At 45.2% G+C, this 12,507-nt stretch overlaps 1 long non-coding RNA gene across 1 annotated transcript; it reads left to right on the forward strand.

Annotated features, from left to right (window-relative positions):
• Positions 1–86: 86 nt before the first annotated feature.
• On the forward strand, positions 87–9,521 carry LOC109392351 (uncharacterized). Its single transcript, XR_002126043.1, has 2 exons — positions 87–2,943; positions 7,440–9,521. It is a non-coding gene; the product is annotated as an uncharacterized LOC109392351 (long non-coding RNA).
• The last annotated feature ends 2,986 nt before the right edge of the window (positions 9,522–12,507 follow it).

Here is a 12,507-nt window from a genome sequence, read left to right on the forward strand (position 1 = left end):
TCCCTCCCTCCCTCTCTCCTTCCCTCCTTCCCTCCCTCCCTTTCTCCCTTCCTTCTTTCCCTTCTTGTTTGTGGTGGTGGGGGTGCAGTGGGGATGTGAGGTGGGAGTGACTGTCGGGGAAGTGAGGACGGACATTCAAGGCCACAGGCAGGTGCATGGGATGGGAAAAGCCCTGATCTCCTGGCCCCATGACTCTGACCTTGTAAACACCACAGTTGACTTGATCCCCATTCACCAAAGTGTCTGTGTAAGCAGGAAGCCCAATTCCCATTCTCAGAAACCCACCCCAAGACACTTTTAGGATCACACGGTAACGTCTGCATCAGAGGACCCCTTGAAGATATTTCAGCTGGCAAATGCTTTGATTTTTCAGATGAGAACACTGTGGTCTGGAGAAGAAAAAGGATTCGCTGAATGTTTCACACAGCTAAATACGATTCCAGCACCCCCTTCCTTGCCAGGCCAGGCTGTTTCATAGAGCACCGTATCTCCTCTTTTGCTATTTTCCCTGTGGACCCAGAGTGCAAAGATGCTCTGATTCTTGTTTTGCAAATGGAGAAATGGAGGCCAGAAGAGCCTCACCCTCTCAGTCTGCTGTCTTCTAGGCCTGAGCATAGTCTTTAAGGACCCAAATCCTACCCATTCTTCAAGACAAATTGAAATGTTCCTTTTCCCGTGAACTCTTCTCCAGTCCACTGGCTGGAAGCAGTCACTCCCTCCCCCTGACCTCACCCCACTCCCAACACAAGCTCTCCATCTGTCCCTCTCTGCGATGGCTAACTTCCTACAATGTGGTTTAGACACACATGTCTACAACGTAACCCCTCCGCAAAGATGTCAACATCTTTGAGGCACGTTACAGATGGCAACCGAAACTAATCTTAACAACGTGATCCTTATTCTCTAATGTGTTTTTGTATTTTCATGTTCCTTTTGCAAAGATTAAAAAACAAAGAAAGGACCTAATCTTAGAATGCTGATGCACTGCAACCTGCCTTCCCACATAGGTCCTTCCCCTAAACAATGACACCTCCTCCAGGAAGCATCCATGGATAGACACATACCAAGGACCTGGCAGCAGGATGGAGGAGCCCTGGGTTTAGGCAATAAGGGGACACACTCTGAAGGGATTTCCAAAATGGCAATATCAGTGTTCGCCGTTATTCAGCCATTTTCTCTGTTTTTGCAGAAGATAAATTTATATAGTTTTTGCCAATGCAATAGAAATATGATGGATTTTCTGCTGAAAGTATTTTAATAGGCATTTTCAAGTGAAGACTTTGGAAAGCTGTTACAATAGATCCTGAAGAGAAACAGACATGGGCAGTATTGCAACTTCTGGAATTTATTGAGAAATGGAATGTCTCATGCATCTCTGCCAAACTTGCCCTTGGGTAGATATTAAAATTCCTATTTGTAAACCTGTTGCTTCGTGTGAAAAATTACAAAATTAAAATTAAGAAAAAAAATTCTTCCATCAACTATGAGAGAAGATAGCTTGACAAATCTGGTTACATTGTCTCCTGAACATGAATATGCAAAGGACACCATTCTGGACAAGATCATTGACAGATTTACAGAAGTTAAGGCACAAACATAGAATCTGTAATATCGTTCATTATTCCGACCAACATGCGAGTATGCATTTTTTTTCTTTTTAAAAAAAATACATTAATGTAATTACAAAGTATTACTCTATTACTTTTTTCCCTTTTTCACTCTTTGATTTTTGTTACTAATCGGATTTTGTATATGATGTTCGATAGAAGAAAAACTTCATGGCTTTCCGGCTGTTATTATTTGTTTTAATTTATAATTGTTAATGAAAATAGTTGTGTTGTTCAGAGGAAAGGAGGTTAAAAATTATCGGCTCTGAGTACACCCCTGGGTGCCTCCTTGCCCAGGGTGGGTACAATTTCCTCTCCTCAGGACCTTTGACTCACTCATCCCCCATAGCATTTTTGAAATAAGGCTTTTATGAGGCTATGTCTCTGGCAAGTTAAGGTTGACCAGTTGTCTTCCTTATTAAATTGTAATCATCTTGGTTCTGGGTCCTTGTCTATTTTTTCAAGTGGGAAAGAAATTTCCTCCCCAGGAATTCCTGGTAATATACCAAAAGGTTTATCCACCTCGGTACTACGACATATCAGGCTGGATAATTCTTTGCTGTGAGGGCTGTCCTATGCATCATTCCTGGCCTCTACCCACCAGATGCCAGCAGCACCCCCACCCCAATCCCAGTTGTGACAGTTAAAATTGTTTCCAGAAATGGCCCAGCTGAGAACCACTATGTTAGACTGAAACTCAGCAGCTTGTATGAAAATGGACTTGGAAGAGGCCCTCTTCTACAATAAGTTGTTGAACTTGGACCAGTCCTCCTACCATCACTAAGTGTGTGTTTTCTGCATCTGTAAAGTTGGAACAAGAACATCTACTTTACTTTGATGTGGTGTTCAAAAAAGATAATGTGTAGAAAAATGACTTGTATGCTCTAAATCTGCTTGCAGATGTGTAAGGTCATTATAATACAGAGGTCAAATATTTTACACTGAAATTCACTTGTGGGAAAAAATGTAGCTTTTACAAGTATCCATAATTGATTTCATCTTTGAGTCCCTAGAAAACTTAATTGGCCAATTAAAAGGAATTTCTTCTTTTCCAATTTAAAACAGGCTCTTTCATTCAACTTAATTTTTGGGGGTTAAGAATTCAATCAATTCCAAATCCAAATGTCCGGGGAAGTTTTGCTCAAGATATGTCTCCACCTTCTTCTCTTTCTCCAGATTGTATGTGGAGAGGAGGAACTCACAAGCCCTATGGTAGTGGGGGTTGTGTTGGCTCCACGAGCTGATGTCTTGGTCTGGTTCCTGGGTGTCTGCCTGGAAAGGGAATCCTACTTCGTCCTCTGGAGTTTGTGTGTGGTCCCCAACTCGGCCTCCAGAGGTGAGTCCCCATGCCCTGCAGCCACCTTATCCCCCACCTGGATCTATTTTGATCCTTCATTTCTTTCAGCCTCTGCACTACCCCGGGGAGCCCAGAAACTCTCAGGTGTGTGCACTCATCAGGCTGGAGTCTGCAAGTCTCTGCCAGACGGACCTCCAGCCCCTTCACCTGAACACCTTCCTTAGTCCTTGCTCCCCCTGCCCTGGAGTCTTGCTGGATATGTACTGAGCAGACCAACGGCTGTCTAAAACATTTGCATTTCTGGGTCGACCAAGTGGCGCATTGGTTAAGCGTTGGCTTGAGAGTGCCAGCTCTGAGCAGCAGGGCCCCGGTTCGGATCCCACATGAGGTCCAGTGATGCTGCGCCCTCTACAGCTAAGATGGTGAACAACAGCTTGACCTGGAGCTGGACTGCTGTGAGTCGCCGGCGACGGTGTAGGCTGCAGTGAAGCTGCAGTGGGCTGCTGTGAGCTACCGTGGGTGTCTGGCAGCCAGCGTGAGCTGCCATAAGCCGCCATGAGTGGCCATCCAGTGGCTGGTGACCAATCTGCCTCACCTGGGAAGAGCGCAATGATAGTGCCAACATGGGCCAGTGAGGCGACATTCTCCACAACTAGACTAAAAAACAAAAGGACAGCAACTTGTCTGTTCTCCTTCCCTGATTCCCCAATATAATCTTAAACAAAAAAATTTGCATTTCCCAGGGGAAAGTTACCCTAGTTCCCTAGCTGGGTGTTTCTAAACCCTTGTTAAACATCTTTCCTTGTCTCCCATCCCCAACAACCCTGGGATTGACCTGGATTTGGGGAGCAGAAACACCCACATCTCACACCACTTGCCCCGTCTTCTCTCTTCTGAGCCCCCTTCTCTGACCTGTAAGTGTTTTTCCTCCCCTTTCCTTCTGGGTGGGAATCGAGTTCCCCTAAGATCGTATCTTCCTTCTCACTACCCCATGGCTTTCTCTTCTCCTGTCCAGTGGCTGACGGGCTGCTGGGAAAGAAACAGATTGATCAGGAAGAGAAAATACAGTGAGATGTGTTTCAAAAACATTAGCAGTGATAGTGAGGGCTCAGGGCCAGGTGATCCTCTGGAATGAAAAGCGTGCCCTAAACTGTCTTCATAGTTCAGCCAACTGTCCGCCCACACAGAAACCAACTCCTGCCCTTGAAAAGCAAACCTACCCTCAGAGAGAATGTCTCTTCAACCTTTTAAACCCACTTGTGCTTCTTAGTTTTCCTGCCTTCCCTTCTTTTCCTCTTTGTTTTTCCACTGTCTTTTCTCTATCTGGACCTGGTTTCCTGTGTGGTTTGCTTGGGGAGTGGTCCTCTGGAAAGAGGCCCCTGGGTGAATAGAGGGCTCCCTGCTTGCTTTCCCGTCTTTCCTGGGGAAGCCAGGCTGACGCAGCTGCTCTGGCAACCAGTGTTTCCAAGGACAGCCGCCAAGCATGTGGAGCCTCCGCAGAGAGGGCCGGGTCGGCAAACCCTCGTGGAAAAGCCATTCCAGTGGGTTCCTTCGGAACCACCTGAAAGGGCCCAGGCAGACCCCAGGATTATTCACCAGCCTGGGGCGCCTCAGGAAGCAATTTCCAGTGGCTCTATCAACAGCTCCCTTTGAAAAGTCATACTCTACAACCTGTTCAGGGCCAACTATGCATACTTGGGTGCACCCCCCCAAACTTATATTATATGCATATGCATGCATATTTGTACACACACACACACACACACACACACACATCCCCCCTGGACTCTGTTTAGAAGCCTGAATTAATATAATGGAACTTCCTCTGCCACATGGACTAAAATAACTCTGGCATCCCCTTCTGGATAGATTTTAATTAGGAAAGACACAGCATTTAAATTATGCTTATTACTTTCAGTTGCCTGTACAGGCTGTGGACCTAGGAAAAGGCAATGGTAGTCATGTGTGCTGGCTGTTTTAATAGGATGACTCTGGAAGGGGGAGGAACGCCAAGGGCACTTAGAGTATCTTTCTCTCCTTCTAGGCAACCTCGCTGAGAAAGAAGGGCTAGGTTCTAACATCATCATCATCATCACCACCATCACCATCATCAGTACCATTCCTGGAGTGCCTTCTCCGTGCCAGAACCCTGGCTAATAAGCACTTGATATGCATCATCTTATGTAGTCAAAAGAATTAGCATTTGACCAACAGACCCGATTAGGGTCCATGCACCTCTGGGGAGACGCGACGGGCTGTTAGCATACATCAGGGGTTCTTGCCTGGAGCTGCCTTGTATCTGTGATCGTGCCTGGCTGTTAACAGTACAGATGTGATGAACCAATGTATAAATAAATGAGTGATGAATGCAGGGGGTGTGCTCAGAACGAATCAGACACAGAAAGCTGACATGTGGGAATAAAGCCTGTCACCCACTGGGCTGAGTCCCGGCCATAGGATTTGCTTTGGGCTGCACCCAGTAGGTACCATATTGTTTCATTCTCCAGTGGATGGGTAACTTTCTGGCAGCATTTAAAATTCGAAAGAATGGAGAGAACTTCTCTCCCCTGCCTCCCTCCCTCAAATCTTTATTGGTCTCTCAAGGGGGATACACTTCCAGGCCACAGTTATGGTTTTAGGCAAATTATTTAACTCATCTGACTTTCCATTTCCTCAACTGTAAAGTTGAGGCTCTAATAGTGATGTCTGCTGCAGAGAGTTTTCTAAGGATCATCAGACGTCTAGCTGGGGTTTGGGGGGGCTCAAGTATATCACATGGCTGTACCATCATTATTCATTCAGTCACTCAACAAATATTTGATTATCTATTACAGATCACGCCCTATTCTAGATGCAGGGAGTACAACAATGAATGGGACAGACAAGGCTCGTTAGTGGGGCAGGAGAGACAGACAATAAACAAACAAGATAATTTCAGATTACAATAAACACCATAGGAGAGTAAAAGAAAACAGAGTTAAAAAGCTGTGATGAGGGTACGGTGGGGAAACTTTAGATGAGAACCTCAGGGAAGAACTCTCACAAAAAAAAATTTTTTTTTAATGACTTTTAAGCTGACATCTGAATCATAAGAGGAAGAAGCCATGCCAAGATGGGCAAAGGGCAGTTCAGTCAACAAAAACAGCAAGTGCAAAGGCCCTGAGGCAGAACTGACATTACTGCAATGCAGAGACAGGCAGAAGGTCAGCAAGCTTATTGAAGAGGAGAGGAGTCCAGGATAGAGCTAGAGAGGTAGGCAGATGCCAGATCATGGAATGTGTTACAGGACTTGGTGAGGAGTTTGGATTTTAGTATAAGTTCAATGAAAATATATGGATAGTTTTAGTAGAGAAGTGGCATGTTCTGATTTCCATTTTTAAAAGCTCCCTCGGGCTGCCATATGGAGAATGAATTATAGTGGGGCATATGTGAAAGCTAAGTGGGCTGGTTGAGGGCAGAGGTGATGGTTGCTGAGAAGAGGGGTACCAATGGGGTGGGAAGGCTTAGATCCAGCTGGTAAGTAAGGGAACTGGGACTGGAACCCAGGCCTCCTGCAGCATCTGCCCCTCTGCGCCCCCCCCCCATGTGCTGATATAAATATTCCTGCTTTTTTATTTAAAAATAGTTTTCCCATTGAACCGTGTTTCTTGCAGAACCGTGAGGTCACTGGGAACTGCTAGGGTCTACACCTGAGCAAGAATAAGATGCCTGTGTGATAACACATTCATCAACGTCTCTAAGAGTCACAGTCTTGGAGTGCTGGGCACAAAAGGGGCCCAAGAGAGCCCAGTAAGAGCAAGAAAAGAGGGGCTGGTGGGATTCTGGGGCTCCCGCAGGGGATGAGGCTTCCTGTCCAGAAGGAGGCGGTCTGAGGAACACACAGTATGGTTTCATCTAGGAAGGAGGGGCCCATGTCCACTTAAGATCACCACGCCTGCTGGCAGCACAAGGAGAGAGACCCTGTGTGGGGAGGGACAGGATCGGTGGGGGCCTTTGGCCTTCAGAAAGACTGGATGGGAACATGTCCTCCACTGTGCAAACCTGAAAGGGAGTCCTGAACAGCCCCCACTCTCCGCTCATGTGCCGTTGGGAGGCAAGGAGCCAAAGTTGCCAACAATTCCAGGCGTTCCATGTTCCTCAAATGTCCTGAGTATATCTCCATCATTATACTTTGGACGTCTTATCATAATCCTTTGTTTGTGGATCTGTCTTTTCCATGGGAGAGGGGTCTCCTTGGAAACTGACTGATTTACTTGTACATCCTTGGACCACATCAAAAGACCAGATTCAACACAATAGGCAGTCAGCAAGAACGTGCTGAATGGTTAGATGTATGACGTTCCTTGAAGTACAGAGCCAAAGAATTGCTCTAAGGTGGAGCATAAGAATTTATAAATCAACAAGTCCAGGGATTCTTAACCTTTGTTGGTTACAGACCCTTTTGAGAAAATAACGACAGCCATGGACCCTTTCCCTAGAAAAATCCACACATACAAAATTATTTTTAAGACACAATTTCTATTTTTTTTTAACAGATGGAAAAATCGAGCACTAGAAAACAGAAGTGACTTATCCAAAGCCACCAAACTTGTCTATGACAATCACACCTGGAACCCTGACGTGTTGATTCTCCCATCCTGTGCCTCTCCCACCAGGCCTGGACAGAGCTGGCTGAAATGTGGACTCCATCACAAACATCAAACAGAGGGTGCAACGATACCAATCAGAACCACACCAAGAATTGGTCCTGGGCAGAATTCTTAGAAAATAGATGATTGCAGCGATAATAAGCTACTACGCGGGGCTACTGTGGTCAAACAGCCCGAAAGGTACTTAAGTCCTGAAAATGAGTGACGACTCAATTTATACTGAGAGGAAAGCAATAATACCAAGCATGTGTTCAGGAATCCAAACTTAATTGTAATCACTAATTAGCTAATTTTCAACCTCCGGGGCATAAACATCTCAAAGCAGCAATGCGCTGTCTTTGCATATAGATTTATTTAGGACCAAGTCCCAAGGAGTGGAGGAGAGAGAGAGAGAGAGAGAGAGAGAGAGAGAGAGAGAGAGAGAGAGGGAGAGAGAGGGAGAGGGAGAGAGGATGAGAATATGTGTTGGAAAACTGAAGAAGGAAGCAGTAGAAAGTTCAGAGAGTCCAGTGGTGTGAGAAGAGAAAGGAATGAGAACACAGTGCCCTAACAATGCTACGTATGGCTCTTTACATCCTAAACACACTTCCTTGATCAGTTATGTCCAAAACTCCTCTGGCTGTAATGGCTGAGAAGACCTGGAGAAAAAAGTAACATTCCCTGTAACCCTCCTGACCATGGTCTGCCTTCAAGAGCCATAAGGTTGAGTCCTTAGGAAAACAGAACAAAAGAAAACACACCCAGAAAAAGACAACTCACTTCCCTCTGAGGACCGTCATTAAACACCAGATGTGCAGGAGGAAGGAGACTCTAAACCAAAGCAGATGTGTGGACACCAAGTCCCCAAGCCACCTCTCCTTCCAGGCTTCTCTCTACAAGTCCCTGTGCCTTTCAGACGGAGGGGAGCTTCATCTCCACCCCATGCGAACTACATCAGTCCCTGGCTTTAGAGATGCCATGCTGCCGGTGGGTGGGGATGGTCCAGACACTGTCACACTCTCCCCCTGGATGGACTCCTCCCTTCTCCGCCCCCCCAGTCCACTCTTACTCAGCTCAGAAGTCACCTCTTCATGTTGCATTTGCATCTAGACTCTTTCCTCTGTGCTTGAAGATGAGGACACTGACATTTAGACATCTATTGTGTATTCACCATGTGCTGCGGTACAGGCTCTTCAGTCTGAGATCTGGGAACAGCTGGGTTTCTTCTTCAGAACTCCTCTGCGTTTTCACTGGCACTCCAAATCATTTCACTAACATATTTCTTTTCTTTATTGCCTGCGATGCTAAGACACTCAAAGCCAAATTTATGACCCATCGCTAGCAATTACACAGACTCTGGTGATGTGATCGTCTAAGATCCTAATCGTATCGCTTGTTTTTCCTCATTTTTTTCTTTTTCTTATCCTCGCTTTTCCTTCCCCCTGGTTGTATGACCTGCTTTAAAAAGAAAGTCATTGGGCTCATTTTTGTTGTGAGTGGGTAAACTCCGATTTGGTCTGAAATGAATCATGATACAAATAAAAAGTAAAAGGTATTATGTAAACACCCCTGAAATTTTCATAATCATCTTGGAGCTTGCGAGGCAAGTAGAGCTCAGAGAGTTTCCATAACTTATTCAAGGTCATGCAACATTTGACCTAGGAGTCAAATCTATGTCCTTCTGACTTCAAAGCTCATGTCCTTGACAGTTATAATTGCTTCTACTTAGCGAGAGCTTACTAGGTACAGGGTTTTATGCTGAATGTCCAATGTGCATTATCTATTGTAATTTTATCCTCACAACGATCTTATGAAGCAGCTACTATTATTACAACCATTTTGCAGAGGAAGAAAATGAGGTTCAGAAAGATCCAATAATTTACCCACGCAGCCTGAACTTTGAATCTCTGCATGCTTCCTAGTTTCTCTAACATATAAGCATGCACCAAAAAAGAAAAAAAAAGATTCCTAATTAAATGTTTGACTTTTTTTGACGGCCCAAGTGTCTGGTTATTATATCACAAAAGGCTTATCAACTGACAAATCCTGTTGGAGAACTGGGTGTCTGGCTAGAAGTAGGTATTTCTGAGTTTCACAGTTCTTCATGGAGCAGATGGATCAAAACCACAAAGTCTGTGTGCAGTACTGGATTTAAATGCCAGCCTGAGCACTGTCAGAGAGGAGGATAATTACCTAGCACCCAAAGGATGGAGAGAACAGCCTTCGGAAAGGGCAGCGCTGCTCACGGGCGCCATCTGCCAGTCAAGGTGGGAAATTGCTTTGAGGAAGAAACACACAGTGAAATTCCCCAAAGTATATATAGCGCACTGGGTTCCTTGTGTATTGAATGCCTAACGCACATCTCTTTCTTTCATACCCGTCCTCCAAGAGAGATATAATTACCTTTATTTTAAAAGTGATAAACTCGAAACTCAAAGTACTATTCAATAACTTGCCAAGAGAGTTGACCAGTCTGTTGAGCCGCCCTTGGCCGTTCTTCGCACTGTACTGGGCAAACTCTCCAAGGTGGTATTGTTCGGTAGCTCCTGCCTCCTCCAGACCCTCACTCCCGGAATCTCAGATGTGCCACGCTCCATCTGCAGCCATTCCTGAGGCAGGCGGAAAACACGTCAGCAGTGGTACAAACAGGGCTGTCGTCCCCTGTGCCCACACAGCTGGCCCGGTTCACAGAAGGGGGTTCTCCTGCCCTGGAGACTGTGTCTGAGGCTCCAGCTCTGACTTTCTGTCAGCTTAGCTGGGCCTTTTTGTCCCATATTATTCTCACGGCCCCCTCTTCTAGAGAACGGGGAACATCGGATTCTCTCCCTCTGCCCACTAACTATTGACTAAGGGCTGTCATGTACAAAAGCAAACAAAACAACAAAACAAAACAAAAACAGCCCTGAAACACACCATGGCCCGCTGAGTACAGTTTGGAAGGAACTCCGCCACCGAAGATTTCCCACCTCACACCTACAGCTACCTACTAGCTGCCCACACTGGAACCAGCTTCTGCAGCTAAGCTGGTGTCCCCCAGACAGGCTATTCCTGGCCCTTCTTCAGCAGGGACAAGATCGCTAAGGTTTCAGATGAATTCTCACACAATTGCTATTGTCCCTTGAGAAGTGTATGGAGAGTTGAAAAAGCAGCTAGAACTTTGAGGATAGACCAAGGTTGCCTCAATTTTCAAAAAGGGTCAATGATGGATCCTTGATCCTTCACGAAGTATGTAGCATTCTTTAGAAATAAATGATGTCCGAACAGTAAAGAAAATGTGAACAAGAAGAGTTGGAAAAATTCACTACGAATAAATCATGTAAAATGAACCAACTTTCCTTTTTAGAAAAAGTCGTTTCACTCGTCGGTTTTGGAATGCTAGAGACACAGTTGGGAAATAAAGAGTCCAAAACTGGTTAATGGAGTAAATGTCCCATTGGAGGGGACACCCAGTGGAGCACCCAAAGGCTGGTCTGTGCTATGACTCAGGCCAGTAATGTGGTCTAGGATTTAAACAAAACTAAAACTAAAATAAAATAATAAAATAAAAAGCATACTTACTGATGACAGGGTTCAAAATTATTTGATACCTTGAAACAACAAAAATGAAGAAAATGAAATGTAATGAGTGAAAATGCAAAGTCTTAAACCTACTTATACACAAGCAAATACAGGAAGGAGCAGCCAACAGTTGGTTGACAAAAGACCCAGAGTCCTGACGACCAGCCGAGTATGAGTGAGGAACACTGAGGGCCGTCGCTGAGGGGGTACTGTGACCCAGGGCTCCAATGGCAGAGGACAGGCTTCTGAAAAATCTACTTGTCCATAGGAGCAGTGAGAACACTGACAAAAGCGATCAGAATCAACATTTTCAGAACTCTGGAAATTACCCAAAGTCTCGCAGCAACCCGAGAAGCATTTGTTCAAGGAAAAATGGCTGAATCTCATCAAAAACAGAGTGCTTTATGGCATTTCAGTTTATCCTATTCCCATCTGCCTTCCAGATATTTATACAAATATAAATGATACATAAAATATATATTATATAAATATATATAAAACAAAGATGTTTATAGCATGGGCCTATAACATCTTAGCAATGTGCCAGGTACAGAGACACCACTTAATAAATATTAGCCTATCCATAACACTCCCTCCTTTTTTTTCCCTTCCTTTATTAATTCTGCCTCTATATACAATCAGCTGTTCGATCCTCTTCCTTCTTGTTTCCTAATTTTCACAGGACCTAGAAAATTCTGGGAGAAATTGTGGCCTCCTAGGTCCATGCTAGGACTCACATTTACGGGGCTGGGTCAGGCTGGGTCAGGCTGGGTTGCGCCTTAGAAGTGAGAGGCAGATGTGAATTATAACCAAGGACAAGAACCAAGATGACTGCCCAAGACTGAGCCCAGCCCCTGAACCTAGGGTGAGGCAATGGGCAGAATATGAAGAAAAAGCAGGAGAAATGGTGCCAGGAGGAAAGAGGCAAAGTGCACGGGATGCAGCTGTGACTGAGCAAGGACACCAGGGGGCAGGGGGGGGGGGCAGCACGTGTAAGGGTCCTGGGTCATCTCTCCGCCCCATTTTCTCCATCCTTGCACTCTTCATCCTTTATGCTGCATCTTCACCCACTCCCTTGACTGTGTGGACCATTGCCCTGGTTTTCAAATTGTCTACATAGAGATACACCCAAGGTTCTTCCAACGTTTGATTTGGTTGTTCAAAGCTAGCCAATCCTCCATTTGGGGGGCTCTAAGAAGGTGAGAAAGAGGCCTCGTAGGTGAAAACTCAGGTTCCAAACTTCTGTTTCAGGCAGAACAACAGCCCCCTTTTTATTTCTCGTGACTATTGGAGTTTCTCTTAAAATTTAGTTTGATTAAGAGGTTTTGCTTTAACAAAGTTTGGCTTCACACTGGTCAGCTGCAACATTGCCCAGGGCATCCCTGGCTTTGCCACTCTTTCCAACACTCCACTCACA

The sequence above is a fragment of the Hipposideros armiger genome, unplaced genomic scaffold (genome assembly GCF_001890085.2).
Source record: "Hipposideros armiger isolate ML-2016 unplaced genomic scaffold, ASM189008v1 scaffold_327, whole genome shotgun sequence".
Classification (NCBI taxonomy): Eukaryota; Metazoa; Chordata; class Mammalia; order Chiroptera; family Hipposideridae; genus Hipposideros; species Hipposideros armiger.